The following is a 16953-nucleotide window of genomic DNA, read 5'->3' as shown; positions in this document are numbered from 1 at the left end:
AGGTTCTATCCCTACATAAACTAGTCGTGGTGAGTTGGGAGAACCCTAACAGGCTGTATTCCGGGCACTCGCCCTAAAAAGGGCGACCCACAGCCGCTGGAACCTCGGATCTATTGCTGCTAAAACCCTGACAATAAATTCTTCCTCTGAAAGAGGAATACAGCCCGTTAGGGTTCTCCCAACTCACCACGACTAGTTTATGTAGGGATAGAACCTAGGCCGAGCAACCCACTGAAACATTGTTTTGAAAGCGACCCCTCCAATAATTTGCCGCCTGAACAATTAGACCAAAGCTGTTCGCTACGCCCGACATCCTTCCAAAAAAGCAGTGCAACACCAGCATTGTTTTAGTATAAGTGTCACAATATTCTAAATATCGATAAAATAAAAGTTATGTTTTAAAATAACTACAATAAGGTACACTCAGCTCAATAGTTTATGCCTTATGAGCATTCCACAGAGTCACTGGATCGTGTGAGAGGAATTGTTAAACTTGATAAAGTCCCTAAGATCAGATTCTATGCAGGCTCTATATTTAGGATCTGAAAGTAAGAAGGGGCTGCTTCTCCACAAGTATGTTTGAGGGGCGTTAATAGATTCCGAGATCGTCAAGGTAATAGCTGCATGGTCAGACCATTTGATAGTTTCTAGGGAGGAGGTTTGGGCGTGGGGGAGAAGTGCTCTATCCACAAGAAACATGTCTATTCTGGAGTACACATCCAGAGGGAAATATATAGTCTCTAGCAGACACGTGGTGGATACGCCAAACGTCATATAGCTCCTACTTCCAGAAAGTATCTGCGAGGGAGGGAGTGGCCCGTGTAGGAGAGGTAGAGGTATCTACCAACGGATGTGATGTCAAGTTGAAATTACCCCAAATCACCAATTTTCCCTGTTGTTTTTTGCGGATCAGTTTCATTACCTTGTGGAAGAAATGCACTTGGCCCTGGTTGGGTGCATATAAAGATACTATGGTGAATAAAACATTGATGAGGGTGCATATCAATATGATAAAATGACCTAGAGGATCCGTGTGGTCATCTATGTGGGAAAAAGCTACTGTGTTTTTGACGGCTAACATGACCCCCCTGGATTTAGAATGAAAGTGTGATTGAAATATATAAGGAAAACTGCGGATGCTTCAACCTAAAAGCGTCACGTTGAAGCATATGTGTTTCCTGTATCCCCAAGACATCACATTTTAATACCTTAGATTCTTTCCACATATGTGCTCTGCACATAGGACTATTTAAACCATTGGCATTCAAGCTAGCAAATGTTATTACCATTAGATATCAGAATAAACAGCATTCTCATACTAGCAGGTAATAAGAGAGATACCAGACACAGAGTGTCTCCTAGCGAGGACGTCTGCGTAACCCAGACATAGGTAGCACATGAGAGTATAGGCATTATATGAACTTCTAAGGACTTTAGCCCCCAAAAACACAGGAGGCAAGGCAGCAAAATCGAACCAAAATATAACATAGTAAGCCTAAAAGAGGCTCAATACAAAAAGTAGGGCAAATGTCCCGTCTGCAACCTAGGAAAAAAGGCACGTTAGGGTGACAGAACCCGTATACACGTACAGCACCTGAAGGCGAGGTGTACTCGCCCTAAATAAAACAGGATTCAGCGAACTCTTGACCAGTCTTTACGGACTTTGGCTGGGGCATGGTGTTGAGCTTTATCTGTTACGGATACTGGTATGTTCCAGCTTTGTAAGAGCGCCAGTCCCTCTTCCAGGGATTTGGTAGTATGGAAGGCCCCATCATGATGGATCAGAAGGCGAACTGGGAAGCCCCAGCGGTATGGTATTTCTGCACTTCTAAGGGCCAACGTGATGGGTAAGAAGACCCTTCTCAAACGTAATGTTGCTGCAGATAAGTCGGCAAACAGGAGTACCTTATGGAAGGGTGCAGGAAGGCCTCCATTTTTCCTCGCAGAAGATAGCAGCTGTTCTTTGATCCTGAAAAAATGCACTTTGGCTAGTACATCCCGCTGCACTGAATCTTCCAGATGACGCGATCGAGGTACATGATGCGCCCTGTCGATCTCCAAGTCCCTGTCAGGGCAATCTGGTAGCACTGCTTTCAGAAGAGACCGCACATATTCCGGGATTTCTTTGGGAGTCACTGATTCCGGGATTCCTCTCAGCTTAATATTATTGCGTCTGCTCCTGTCTTCAAGGTCGGCCATTTTGGCCTTGATGCTTTCAACTTCTGTGTTACAATCCTACAGGCTCACCTGAGTCAGAGGACAGCTGGCTGGAGGTGGGAGCCCAGTGGCAAGGACCGCAGGCAGGTTGTAGTTGCAGGAAGTCAGGCAGAGGTGTAATCGGTTGGCAGGCGGTGGGTCAGGGCAGGCGGCAGTGAGCGTGGTCAGACAATCCGGATCGGGTACGGTAGTAGCAGTTCAGTTGGTAGGGACAAGCAGAAGAGTAGTCGGGGACAATTCCGAGGTCGGCAGCAGTCGAGGTGGTAGCAGTAGCAACAGAGGAACAGCAGTAGATGCAGCAGGATCAAGTCCAGAAGAACAATAACCAGCAGGGATCTGGTGCAAGAGGCTGGGCTTATAAAGAGGAAGTAGCAGGTGCAAGGAATCACAGAGATTAACAAGGCAAGGCTGGAACAAGGTAGATCAAAGAGTTCAGTAGAAGGAAAAGTCCAGAAGGGTTGGTAGTCTAGTGGGGACATGGCCGGTCATGGGTTTGAATCCTGACAGTACCCCCCCTCCAAGGTGACCTCTGGGCACCGCAGACGATGGTTTATCGGGATGTCTTTGGTGGAAAGCTTTTAACAGTCTGGGGGCATGGACATTTTCCTACGGCTCCCAGGAGTTATACTCGGGGGAATAGCCCTTCCACCCAACTAGATACTGCAGCCTTCCATGGTGGAGTCTGGAGTCAAGGATCTTGGCCACAATGTATTCCTCCTGGTCTTGTACTCTTACCGGAGGAGAAGGAGGGGGGTTGCGGCCTGGGAAAGTGTTCTCAACATGTGGTTTCAGGAGAGAGCAGAGGAAAACCGGGTGCACTCGGATGGAGTCGGGAAGGTCGAGTCGGAAGGTGACTTTGTTGATTCGAGCCGTGATCTGGAAAGGACCCATGTATTTTTGGCCCAACTTCCGGGAGGGAACCTTTGGGCTTAGGTTTCTGGTGGAGAGCCACACCTTGTCTCCTACCTGGAATTCCGGAGCGGGTTTGCAGTGTTTATCCGCTGCCTGCTTGAAGCGGCTCTGGGCTCGTTGTAAATTGTCCCGAATATTTTCCTGTGCCTGTTGTAGACTTGCAAGACGTTCAGCCACAGCTGGGACTGTGGTGGAAATGGGCAAATGAGGGATGAAGGTTGGGTGTAGGCCGGTGTTAGCGTAGAACGGGCTGTATTGGGTAGAACTGGGTTCCGCTTTGTTATAGGCGAACTCGGCTGTGGAGAGGTGGTCCAGCCAGTCGTCCTGCAGATGGGTGACAAAACAGCGCAAATACTACTCGAGGATTTGATTTGTTCTCTCGGTCTGTCCATTGGATTGGGGGTGGAACGCAGAAGACAGGTTCACCTTGATCCCAAGGGCTTGACAGAAGTTTCTCCAGAACCTGGAAGTGAATTGTACTCCCCGATCCGAAACTACATCGTACGGGGCCCCATGTAGCCTAAAAACCTCTCGGAGTACCAGATCGGCCGTCTGTTTGGCGGTAGGTAGGCCCTTGCAGGGGATGAAGTGGGCCATTTTGGTGAGACGGTCGACGACGACCAGAACGGTGTTCATACCCTTGGAGGGAGGAAGGTCCACAATAAAGTCCATGGAGATTGAACCCCAGGGGCGGGAGGGAACCGGGAGTGAACATAGCAAGCCCACGGGGGAGGAGCGGGGGTTCTTGTTGCGGGCACACGTCGTGCATGAGGAGACAAACCTCTCGGTATCTTTTCTGTAAGTTGGCCACCAGAAGAAACGGGAGAGGAGCTCCTGGGTCCTTCTGATACCCAGATGGCCGGCCGGTTTGGAATCGTGGTTGAGTTTAAGTACGTCAAGTCGTGCAGATTCTGGTACGTACAACTGCTGATCCCGGTACAACCAGTAGCCACCCTTGAGAGTAAGGTTTACAGCTCCAGGTGGGTAGGTGAGGAGATGATCGTACTCATACCCTTCCTTGAGGGAACCCAGGAGTTCCCTCAAGTAGGTGGCTCCTAGGATGCTTCTGTCGGGAAGGATACCGGCCGGAGCCTCATTGATCTGAGAGGGTTCAGAGAACATCCTTGAGAGAGCATCCGCTTTGCCGTTCTTCGACCCAGGGCGATAGGAGATAATAAAATTGAATCTGGAGAAAAACAGACTCCACCTGGCCTGTCTGGCGGTGAGTCTCTTGGCGCTGCGGATAAACTCTAGGTTCCGGTGGTCGGTGTATACAGAGATGGGATTGTAGGACCCCTCCAGCAAGTGTCTCCACTCGGTGAAAGCGTCCTTGATTGCCAGCAGTTCCTTATTCCCGATGTCGTAATTCCGTTCAGCGGGGGACATCTGGCGGGAGAAGAAAGAGCAAGGGTGTAGGAGCATCTTTTCCCCTGAACGTTGAGACAGAATTGCGCCCACCGCAGTGTCGGAGGTGTCCACCTCGACCGTAAATGGTAACTCAGGGTTTGGGTGGGCCAGGATCGGGGCAGAGGTGAAGAGGGACTTCAGTTTAGCAAAGGCCTCCTGTGCCTCCGGTGTCCACATGAAGGGGACAGTCTTTATTGTTAGTTGAGTGATTGGGGCGATGATTTTCGAAAAGTTCCTGATGAATTTCCGATAAAAGTTTGCGAAACCTATAAATCTCTGGACCTCTCTTTCGTTCTTCGGGGCGGGCCACTCAGTCACGGCCTGGATCTTCCGGGGATCCATACTTAAGCCCTCCGGGGAAATAATATAGCCGAGGAATTGGGTGGAAGTCTGTTCAAACTCACACTTCTCCAGTTTAATATAGAGAGACTGTTCACGGAGTTTCTGTAGAACCCTGCGGATATGCCCACGATGTTGTTCAGGGTCTTCTGAGAAAATCAAAAATATCGTCCAGATATGCTACCACAAATTGGTCAAGCATGTCCCTGAGGACGTCGTTGATAAAATGTTGGAAGGTAGCAGGGGCATTGCAGAGGCCGAAAGGCATGACCAGATACTCGAAGTGACCGTAGCGGGTTCGGAAGGCGGTTTTCCACTCGTCCCCCGGGCAAATTCGGACCAGGTTGTAGACTCCTCAGAGATCGAGCTTAGTGAAGACTTTTGCCGCCCGAAGTCTCTCAAGGAGTTCAGAAATCAGGGGGAGAGGGTACCGGTTCTTCACAGTAACGTTGTTGAGCTTTCGATAATCTATGCAAGGGCGTAGAGAAGAGTCTTTTTTCTCCACGAAGAAGAAGGGGGCCCCTGCAGGAGATGTGGAAGGTCGGATAAAACCTTTTTTTAGATTTTCGTCAAGGTACTCCTTCAGGGCCTTGAGTTCCGGCTCGGAGAGGGAGTATATACTGCCGAAGGGTATTTCGGCTCCAGGTAGCAGCTCAATCGGGCAGTCATGCCGATGCGGGGGCAGTTTGTCTGCATTTCTTTTGTCACAGACATCCTGGAACTCCCGATATTGAGGGGGTAAAAGCTCCTTGGTGGATAGTCCGAATATGGTAGGTTCTTCGGGCGGAGGAGGGACGGATTCACGTAAACAGTTCTGAGAACAAAAGTCCGAGCGAAACCGTATGCAGCGGGCGTCCCAGTCCACCAAGGGGTTGTGGGTTTCCAACCAAGGGATGCCTAGGATCACCGGAAACGGATCAGGGAGAAGTGAATGGTTTCCTGATGATCGGGTTTGACGAGGAGTTGAAGATCAGCGGTTTGGTGCGTAACCGGCCCAGAAGAGAGCGGGGTCCCATCGACGGTTTCCAGATCGATGGGGGCTGCCCTGGTTACCAGTGGTATGTTGTTCTCATGGGCGAAGGTCAAGTCCATGAAATTTCCGCCGGCCCCCGAGTCAAGCATTGCAGAGCAGGGAAGCTGTCGTTCCCCAATGGTGATAAGGATGGGTACAATGAAGTGGGACCCGGTACCTGTAATGTCCATGGTTTCAGAGGCCAAGGGTGAGATTGTGGCTTGTTGTAATTCCCGTAATTTAGTGACAGCGATGGTTCGGCGAGTCTTATTGGGGCACTTAATAGCGAAGTGCCCTGGCTCGCCACAGTAAAGGCAGAGGCCTGCGGCCAGTCGTCTCTCCTTTTCAGCAGCCGATAGTGTAGTGCGCAGTGTGTCGACCTGCATCGGTTCGGTGGAGGGTTGGTGTGCCGGCTGAGTCGTTGGAGTGAAAGGGTACGCGGGCCTGTTATCTAAGGACCAGAGTCTTTCTCTCCTTCTTTCCGCAAGTCTCCGGTCAATTCGGATGCACAGTTGGACGAAGTCATCCAGATCATCTGGGGCGTCTACCCTGGCGAGCTCATCCTTTATAAGTTTGGAGAGTCCGCGGCGAAATTGACTTTTCTGAGCAGCGGGGTTCCAGGTGGTATCCGTGACCCAGCGGCGGAACACGGAGGTATACTCGGCTACAGAGCGTCTTCAGTTGGTAGGGACAAGCAGAAGAGTAGTCGGGGACAATTCCGAGGTCGGCAGCAGTCGAGTTGGTAGCAGTAGCAACAGAGGAACAGTAGTAGATGCAGCAGGATCAAGTCCAGAAGAACAATAACCAGCAGGGATCTGGTGCAAGAGGCTGGGCTTATAAAGAGGAAGTAGCAGGTGCAAGGAATCACAGAGATTAACAAGGCAAGGCTGGAACAAGGTAGATCAAAGAGTTCAGTAGAAGGAAAAGTCCAGAAGGGTTGGTAGTCTAGTGGCTAGAGCTACCACCTGGGACATGGCCGGTCACGGGTTTGAATCCTGACATTCTGCCTCTAGCTCTGTGTGAGCGTCAATTAGGGTATTGTGCGAGGCTGAAAAGTCCCCAAATTTGTTTTCTAGGTGGTCCGTCCGGGCCTCCAGTTCATCTAAGTCAGAGCGCAGAGGTGCATTGATGGACTTTATGTCCAGCAGCATGGATCGCCACTGTAGGATAAGCATGTCCCTCATATCTGTATCTGTGAGGGCGGTGTTGGATACCGTTAATGCTTGTAGCGTTGTTTCTCCATCCTAGTCTGGGACTGCAGGAGAGTTCTTGGATACCCCATTTGAGGGTATATTAGCACCCACAAAGTGGGCCTGCGGCTGTGAAATGCCCCGGTGGGAAGGGGGGAAGCGGAGGGAAGCTCCCTTGATGTGCAACAGAGCGGGGAGTGAGCGGGGAGTTGTGACTCACCGAACCTTGTGTGTCGTCCAGGGCTAGGGGTCTCTCCGGTCCACTGGTTACTGTGCAGTGTTCACCCAGTTCCAGCTGGGTATGGAGCGCCGAATCGGACAGTGATCTCCGCAGATTTGTAGCTGGAGAACTCAGCGGCAGGTCCAGTGTCGCCGTGCGCTTAGTAGGAAAGACATATCGTCTCTGCTGAAAAGGAGAGACGACTGGCCGCAGGCCTCTGCCTTTACTGTGGCGAGCCAGGGCACTTCGCTATTAAGTGCAGATCTCTCCGGCATCTCTGGAGAAATAAAATTGTGTACATTTGGGCTGCTTAGCTGCTTTCTTTCTGCGCCCGGTCATGTCTGGAGATGATCCCCTTGGTTTTTATGTAGAATAGGGTATTGCTGTGCTTAGGATTGTCGCTTAATTTGGTGCTGGCACGGGAGCTCAGGCTCTATGCACCCATCCGCCTAGGCAGCCAGACCACGCCCCCAATGTATGCATTTTTTTAATAGACTTTGCAGGATACAGAAACGTGGAGTGCCTCCAGCAGGGCACGTTTTTGAGAGTTTCCCTTTAAGACGCATAAAAATGGCACCTGATTAAAATACATATTTTGTGGGAATTTTTGCCAATGATACCCCTCTGTTATATCACTCTCCATGTTGTGGGACTATTTGTGTACTTCTAGTAAGTGTTTGCTGGCTGCAAATATGAGCTGAAGTTTTTTTAAGGTTCACCTGCTATTAAAGTAAATGGGGCCCGCCGTGAACTTGTGGTTGGCAAACATTTGATTGTGTTTGTGAACCGTCCTGGCCGATGTTCGTCCATCACTAGTGACAGGTCGGGGCCAATTCTGAATTGCCTCAATTTTTTTTACCTGAGGTGTGATATTTCTGCGCCAATTACATACCCCAGGTACTTGGTTTCTTCTAACCCTATCGCACACTTTTTTGGGTTATCGGTTAAGCCAGCCTTCCACAGGGAGTCCACTACAGCCTGTACTTTAGGTAAGTGACTTTACCAGTCTTTGCTGTGGATAACGATATCGTCCAGGTACGCCGAAGCGTACTGATGATGTACAAACCGGATTCCAAAAAAGTTGGGACACTAAACAAATTGTGAATAAAAACTGAATGCAATGATGTGGAGATGGCAAATGTCAATATTTTATTTGCAATAGAACGTAGATGACAGATCAAACGTTTAATCCGAGTAAATGTATCATTTTAAAGGAAAAATACGTTGATTCAAATTTTCACAGTGTCAACAAATCCCCCAAAAGTTGGGACAAGTAGCAATAAGAGGCTGGAAAAAGTTAATTTGAGCATAACAAAGAGCTGGAAGACCAATTAACACTAATTAGGTCAATTGGCAACATGATTGGGTATAAAAAGAGCTTCTCAGTGTGGCAGTGTCTCTCAGAAGCCAAGATGGGTAGAGGATCACCAATTCCCACAATGTTGCGCAGAAAAATAGTGGAGCAATATCAGAAAGGTGTTACCCAGCGAAAAATTGCAAAGACTTTGCATCTATCATCATCAACTGTGCATAACATCATCCGAAGATTCAGAGAATCTGGAACAATCTCTGTGCATAAGGGTCAAGGCCGTAAAACCATACTGGATGCCCGTGATCTCCGGGCCCTTAAACGACACTGCACCACAAACAGGAATGCTACTGTAAAGGAAATCACAGAATGGGCTCAGGAATACTTCCAGAAACCATTGTCAGTGAACACAATCCACCGTGCCATGCGCTGTTGCGAGCTGAAACTCTACAGTGCAAAGAAGAAGCCATTTCTAAGCAAGATCCACAAGCTCAGGTCTTTTCACTGGGCCAGGGATCATTTAAAATGGAGTGTGGCAAAATGTAAGACTGTTCTGTGGTCAGACGAGTCACGATTCGAAGTTCTTTTTGGAAATCTGGGACGCCATGTCATCCGGACCAAAGAGGACAAGGACAACCCAAGTTGTTATCAACGCTCAGTTCAGAAGCCTGCATCTCTGATGGTATGGGGTTGCATGAGTGCGTGTGGCATGGGCAGCTTGCATGTCTGGAAAGGCACCATTAATGCAGAAAAATATATTCAGGTTCTAGAACAACATATGCTCCCATCCAGACGTCATCTCTTTCAGGAAAGACCCTGCATTTTTCAACAAGATAATGCCAGACCACATTCTGCATCAATCACAACATCATGGCTGTGTAGGAGAAGGATCCGGGTACTGAAATGGCCAGTCTGAAGTCCAGATCTTTCACCTATAGAGAACATTTGGCGCATCATAAAGAGGAAAGTACAACAAAGAAGGCCCAAGACGATTGAACAGTTAGAGGCCTGTATTAGACAAGAATGGGAGAACATTCCTATTTCTAAACTTGAGAAACTGGTCTCCTCGGTCCCCAGACGTCTGTTGAGTGTGAAAATGGTGAAAATGGCCTTGTCCCAACTTTTTGGGGATTTGTTGACACCATGAAATTCTGATTCAACATATTTTTCCCCTAAAATTGTACATTTTCTCAGTTTACACTTTTGTTCCGTGATTTATGTCTCTATTCTGAATAAAATATTAGAAGTTGGCACCTCCACATCATTGCATTCAGTTTTTATTCACGATTTGTATAGTGTCCCAACTTTTTTTGAATCCGGTTTGTAGATGGAGTACAATGTCTATTAGCCTTTGAAACGTGGCAGCCTCCGTCAAGGGTACCTGCCAGTACCCTTTTGTGAGGTCCAAAACAGAAAAATATCGGGCTTGGTCTAACTTCTCACTAAGCTCATCCACTCTGGGCATGGGATATGCGTCAAACTTGGAAATCTCATTAAGTTTGCGGAATTTGTTACAGAATCGTAACGTCCCGTCCGGCTTGGGTATCCATACTATCGGACTGGCCCATTCACTTTTTGACTCCTAAATGACACCTAGCTGCAACATCAGCTGTGCTTTTTCTGAGATGGCTTGTCGCCGCGACTCAGGCACCCGGTATGGTTTCAACCGGATTCTGGCCTGAGGCTCAGTGACAATGTCATGTCGGATGATAGAAGTGCATCCAGGGAGGTCCAAAAACACATCTGTGTTTCTGCTGACAAACTCCCTGGCCTCCTGAGTCTGTTTAGAGGAAAGGTTGTCAGCAGTCTTTACTGTGGCAACTGCTTCCCTCCTATCAGTCTGTGGGACTGAAAACTCTTCCCCCAGAAAACTCGGCCGAGGGCTGTTGTCCGTACTGGTCTCCCTGTCATTCCATGGTTTAAGTAAGTTTACATGGTACACCTGCTCCAGCTTTCTCTGCCCTGGCTGGTGTACCCTGTAGGTTACCTCGCCAACATTTTCGAGCACTTCATAGTGAACCTGCCACATAGCCAGGAACTTACTGTCCACCGTCGGCACCAGAACCAAAACCCGATCTCCCGGGTTAAAATTCCGAACCCGAGCCTGGCGATTATAGACCCTACTCTGGGCTCGCTGGGCTGCCTCCATATGTTCCTTAACCAGCGGCAACACCATCTCCATCCGTTCTTGCATCCGAGTGACATACTCAGTCACACTTTTATGCTGTGTGGGTTGTTGTTCCCATGCCTCTTTGGCTATGTCCAATAAACCATGCGGATGTCGGCCATACAACAGTTCAAAGGGCAAGAACCTAGTAGAGGCCTGGGGCACCTCTCGCACTGCAAACATAAGATAGGGCAGTAGAAGATCCCAATCCCTCCCATCTGTAGACACCACCCGCTTTAACATGTTTTTAAAGGTGTGATTAAATCTTTCTACCAGGCCGCCCGTTTGCGGGTGATAGACGGACGTCCGCAACTGTTTGATCTGTAGTAGTTTACCTGATTGGTCAAGAGCTTTTTAGGTAGGCCGATTTGGGAAAACATCTCCATCTCCATTAAACTCTTTGGCTATGAGTTTGGAGGAGGTATGTCGCAGCGGCACTGCCTCCGGGTACCGAGTGGCATAGTCCAGGACTACAAAGATGTGTTGGTGCCCTCTAGCGGACTTCAGTACTGGGCCTATGAGATCCATAGCGATCTGCTGGAATGGAACCTTGATAATTGGGAGAGGGACCAGGGGACTACGGAAAGGGGCTGGGGGCTGGTTATCTGGCAGGTTGGGAAAGACTTGCAATACTCTTTCATCTCTCTGAACACACTGGGCCAGTAAAATCGCTGTAGAATCCGGTCCTGCGTTTTCTGCTGGCCCAGGTGTCCCCTAAGAACATTTGGTGGGCTAAGTCTAACATGAGCTTGCAATAAGCCTTGGGCACCACCAACTGTTCAATATGCTCACCCTGTAGTTGATTTACCCGATACAGCATCTCCTGTTGAACCACAAAACGGGAAATATAGATTTGACCCCCGGTTGTTGCGACTCACCCTTAACTACTACCACATTTTCCCAGGATCGAGATAGAGTCAGGTCCTCGTGATGTGCTGTACCAAAATTGTCTCCAGAGACGTTGAGGTGTGCCAACTCCGGACCCGGCGGCAAGTCCTCCACGTCTCTCCCATTATCATACTTAGCGGGGTTGTCTCCCCCTCTTCCACTGAAGTGGTGGTCTCCCCTTCCACTGGCCTTCGGTCTCAGGTTCCCAGGGTTCTGATCTCCATCCTGAGCTGGAACACTCTGCTAGGGTTATCCCAGTCTCCACAAGGACTTTCATGCCCGCCTCCATTTTGTCAGGGGACACGGGTCGTAACCTTGCCGGCTTGATATAAGACATACACCCGTGCCCGGAAAAACAAAAACCTTTCGGCCTTCAGACTAGCCTCAATGCGTCTGCCCGCTCCAAGTCACCAAATCTGGGGATTCGCTCTGGTAGGCAGGTTAGCGGATGCAGTATAGAGGCAATGGTACATAACACAACAGTCCCTTTTCAGGCTTGGTGCTTGTTCACACACAGAAAAAACAAAATAATGTTCACCTGGTATCCTGGGTGTCAGTTCACACCCAGCTGAATGCTCAGCCTTATAAAGTCCACTTGCAGGCTGTAAGGTGGCCTGCTCGCATGACACACAGTCTTCAGACCTCAGCGCAGAGATCTCCACAGCTCCAACACAGAGACTGGCAGCACTCCACTGTCAGAGAGAAGTCATCCACACCACCTGACAGTGCTGCCTTTGTTTTATATCCCAACCAAAACCAGGCCTGGAACGTGGGGAGTATCCACCCATCACTTTGACTACTCCCAATAAGAGCCTTCCCAGATTAGCTTTGCAGCTAATACCAACATAGCTGAAGTGTCAGACGGCAATCTGCTAATATATATATATATATATATGCATATATATATATATATATATATATATATATATATACAGTGGAGGAAATAATTATTTGACCCCTCACTGATTTTGTAAGTTTGTCCAATGACAAAGAAATGAAAAGTCTCAGAACAGTATCATTTCAATGGTAGGTTTATTGTAACAGTGGCAGATAGCACATCAAAAGGAAAATCGAAAAAATAACTTTAAATAAAAGATAGCAACTGATTTGCATTTCATTGAGTGAAATAAGTATTTGAACCCCTACCAACCATTAAGAGTTCTGGCTCCCACAGAGTGGTTAGACACTTCTACTCAATTAGTCACCCTCATTAAGGACACCTGTCTTAACTAGTCACCTGTATAAAAGACACCTGTCCACAGAATCAATCAATCAAGCAGACTCCAAACTCTCCAACATGGGAAAGACCAAAGAGCTGTCCAAGGATGTCAGAGACAAAATTGTAGACCTGCACAAGGCTGGAATGGGCTACAAAACCATTAGCAAGAAGCTGGGAGAGAAGGTGACAACTGTTGGTGCGATTGTTCGAAAATGGAAGGAGCACAAAATGACCATCAATCGACCTCGCTCTGGGGCTCCACGCAAGATCTCACCTCATGGGGTGTCAATGGTTCTGAGAAAGGTGAAAAAGCATCCTAGAACTACACGGGAGGAGTTAGTTAATGACCTCAAATTAGCAGGGACCACAGTCACCAAGAAAACCATTGGAAACACATTACACCGCAATGGATTAAAATCCTGCAGGGCTCGCAAGGTCCCCCTGCTCAGGAAGGCACATGTGCAGGCCCGTCTGAAGTTTGCCAATGAACACCTGAATGATTCAGAGAGTGACTGGGAGAAGGTGCTGTGGTCTGATGAGACCAAAATAGAGCTCTTTGGCATTAACTCAACTCGCTGTGTTTGGAGGAAGAAAAATGCTGCCTATGACCCCCAAAACACCGTCCCCACCGTCAAGCATGGGGGTGGAAACATTTTGCTTTGGGGGTGTTTTTCTGCTAAGGGCACAGGACAACTTATTCGCATAAACGGGAAAATGGACGGAGCCATGTATCGTGAAATCCTGAGCGACAACCTCCTTCCCTCTGCCAGGAAACTGAAAATGGGTCGTGAATGGGTGTTCCAGCACGACAATGACCCAAAACATACAGCAAAGGCAACAAAGGAGTGGCTCAAGAAGAAGCACATTAAGGTCATGGAGTGGCCTAGTCAGTCTCCGGACCTTAATCCAATCGAAAACCTATGGAGGGAGCTCAAGCTCAGAGTTGCACAGAGACAGCCTCGAAACCTTAGGGATTTAGAGATGATCTGCAAAGAGGAGTGGACCAACATTCCTCCTAAAATGTGCGCAAACTTGGTCATCAATTACAAGAAACGTTTGACCTCTGTGCTTGCAAACAAGGGTTTTTCCACCAAGTATTAAGTCTTTTTTTGTTAGAGGGTTCAAATACTTATTTCACTCAATGAAATGCAAATCAGTTGCTATCTTTTATTTAAAGTTATTTTTTCGATTTTCCTTTTGATGTGCTATCTGCCACTGTTACAATAAACCTACCATTGAAATTATACTGTTCTGAGACTTTTCATTTCTTTGTCATTGGACAAACTTACAAAATCAGTGAGGGGTCAAATAATTATTTCCTCCACTGTATATATATATGCAACTATTTTATACACCAGTTTTCTGGCATATATTAATGATAAATCTGCCCTATTGGCTTTGCAGAATAGCATTCATTACACATTATAGGCTTAGATACATAAATAAATAGTGTTCTGTATTCATACACGTTCACACAATGTGCAGTCTGACATTCAGCTTAAACCATTCCTGTCTTCCTAATAAGAGAACTGTTCTTTGTAGTCTAACTTGTTTATTGGTCAACATATTGTATTCTCTGCACGATGCACATGAGTGAGAGAATGTACAAGTGTGGCAAAACTACAAGAATACAAATAGCATATATAAGTATAAAGCATAGCATGTACTATAACATTTACAGTCATCAATGAAGGCACATGGTAAAATGGCTGCCTTTACATAAGATTACATTTCTAGCTAACAGTAATATCAACTCCCTGAGTAACAATTACAACTAGCTGAACAGGTCTGCATAACATCATGTCCCTGAAACAAAGGTAGATCTCTCACCATATATGCTTATACAAGGATGGTGGAGTTTGAGAAGGAGACATGCATAGAACAGCTCACTACTTTGTCCTGGAGACTTCTTTTTCCTAGAATTATTTGCACTCCCGCAATGCAGTGCTCCACCCACAATGCAGTCGTCTTTGTAACAGGAAAAACAAAGTGTATTACAACTTAACACTGCTAGATGGTGCTATAACCACACTAAACACTTCAGAAATACCAACACTGAGGCAGACGTGATCTGTAATGATTCTCTAACCCAGCTCGGCAGAACACTCCCTGTCTGGCGTCAACCGACGCTACTACTGGATCCTTCATTTTTAGTAACCCATTTTGGTCAGTGACAGGCTCAAGCTTCATGAAAGCTCTATTCTTGGAGACTGTTTGACCTTTGCTGAGATAGTCTATTTCCTTAGCATGAATATTCACGTTGTATTGTGCAAATTATTATGTTCTTTGACCTTTCCAGATTAGGAGTGGAAAATTTGCAGTGATGCCAACCTTTGCAGGGCTTCTGGCTCACAGATAATGTTGACTTGAAAGACTGAGCTAACTGAACTACACAGACTATAGCACAAACAAGCAACATCTAGGTGGAAAACCTGTTGAAATGATGGGATTGGAATTGGTGGTCTGAAGTCACTGTATGTAGAATTTCATTTTTTAAGCTGATTTTTCATGCTTCATGTTAATGGGCTAAACAGACGAAGGTTAGCCGAAACGCGCGTCGGGGCTGGTGCCATCCCGGAGGAGGCACAGTATGGGTAATTGATTCTGTCTCTGTATTCCTTTGTTACGTTTTTTTATTTGCACTTGCGCTTTATCTGAATTTGGATACAATTTTAGAACAGTATGAATTGATGCCATCCTGTCCTCGTTTGGTTGATGTCGCCCTTTCCCAATGCACTTGTTTTTATTGTAATTTATTTTGTCTATATTGTTAATAAATATTATAATTGATTACATGCGGTCTGGTATTTTCTTATATAGGTATTTGCAGTTTAAAGGATAACTGTCACACTTAGACCCAAATTTCAATTTTCATATATGTAGTTACTAATAACATGATATTCCAGAATCAGTTACTATTAGACTGACTTACCCCTTATTTAATAAGATTCAGCCCTTAGCAACCAGCCTGCATAAAACTGCAATTTCACTATTCAGTTAAGATGGCCGCCACTGCCCTCACCCTGAGGCTAATCCCGCCTGCCCTCACTAGCCAGTAACAATAGCCCCCCAAAAGTGTCAGTAACCAGAGCCCTCCCCCTAAAGGGTTAATCTCCTGCAGCACAAAGGGGTCCTCTTACCACATGTTGCTTTCATTTATGCACTGAGCAGACGGCAGATCTCCCTTCCCTAGTCTGCGCTGCTTCGACTCTGCATTGTCCCAGTCTGCTGAGTGAGGGAGCGTCTGCCAAGCGCAGGGACAGGGAGAAGTGCACACAGCCCAGGCACTGTTATCAGCTGCTGGGGAGGACCTGGCTTTAATCATTTACTTACAGTCCCTGGCTGTCAGTAATCTGACCTTGCACGCTGCGTGCTTCTGCTTCCTCCATCCTTCAACACATAGACGGACCCTGCATAGCAACCTGATTTTAAGCACAGGTAAAAGTAGGCAGTACAGGGAACAAAACTGTGGAATTAAGGGGTAATTGAATACACAGTGAAAAGTTGAAATAGGGCCACCAAGAAGATATAAATAACCACAATACAATACTCCCAAAAAAATATATATATGACAGTTATACATTAATTGTATATCATAGGCATGTGTATAGATGTATGGTATTATACTGTGTGCAGCCTTTTGCTTCTTTTTGGTATAGATACCTTGCATACAAGTTGATTGCCATTATTATTTGGTCAACAGGCTCTAACATATTTTTTGGACTATACTCAGTTAGGATAGAGTGCAGAGTGGGGCCAGAAGAAGACCAGGGAGGCTGAGTAGAGCCAGTGCAGCACTTCCCTCACTGGTCCCGCATGCTGTGGCCTCCTCCTGATGCTGCTGCTGCTGCCGCCACCTCCAGACTCAGTCATTTTGACACTCTGTGGCCTACTCATGCTGCTGCTACCTCCAGACTCTACACTCCCAAATCGCAAGTAAACGCCCGGTATTGTTGCTGTCCAGACAAACTACAAGTATTTACCCAAAACTAGACTCAGAACAGCATAAATTATAAAAATACAAAATATTTTATTGGACATACACTTGTATAAAACATAGACATCCCCGTATA

The sequence above is a fragment of the Bufo gargarizans genome, chromosome 1 (assembly GCF_014858855.1).
Source record: "Bufo gargarizans isolate SCDJY-AF-19 chromosome 1, ASM1485885v1, whole genome shotgun sequence".
NCBI lineage: Eukaryota > Metazoa > Chordata > Amphibia > Anura > Bufonidae > Bufo > Bufo gargarizans.
This window is presented reverse-complemented; position numbering follows the sequence as displayed.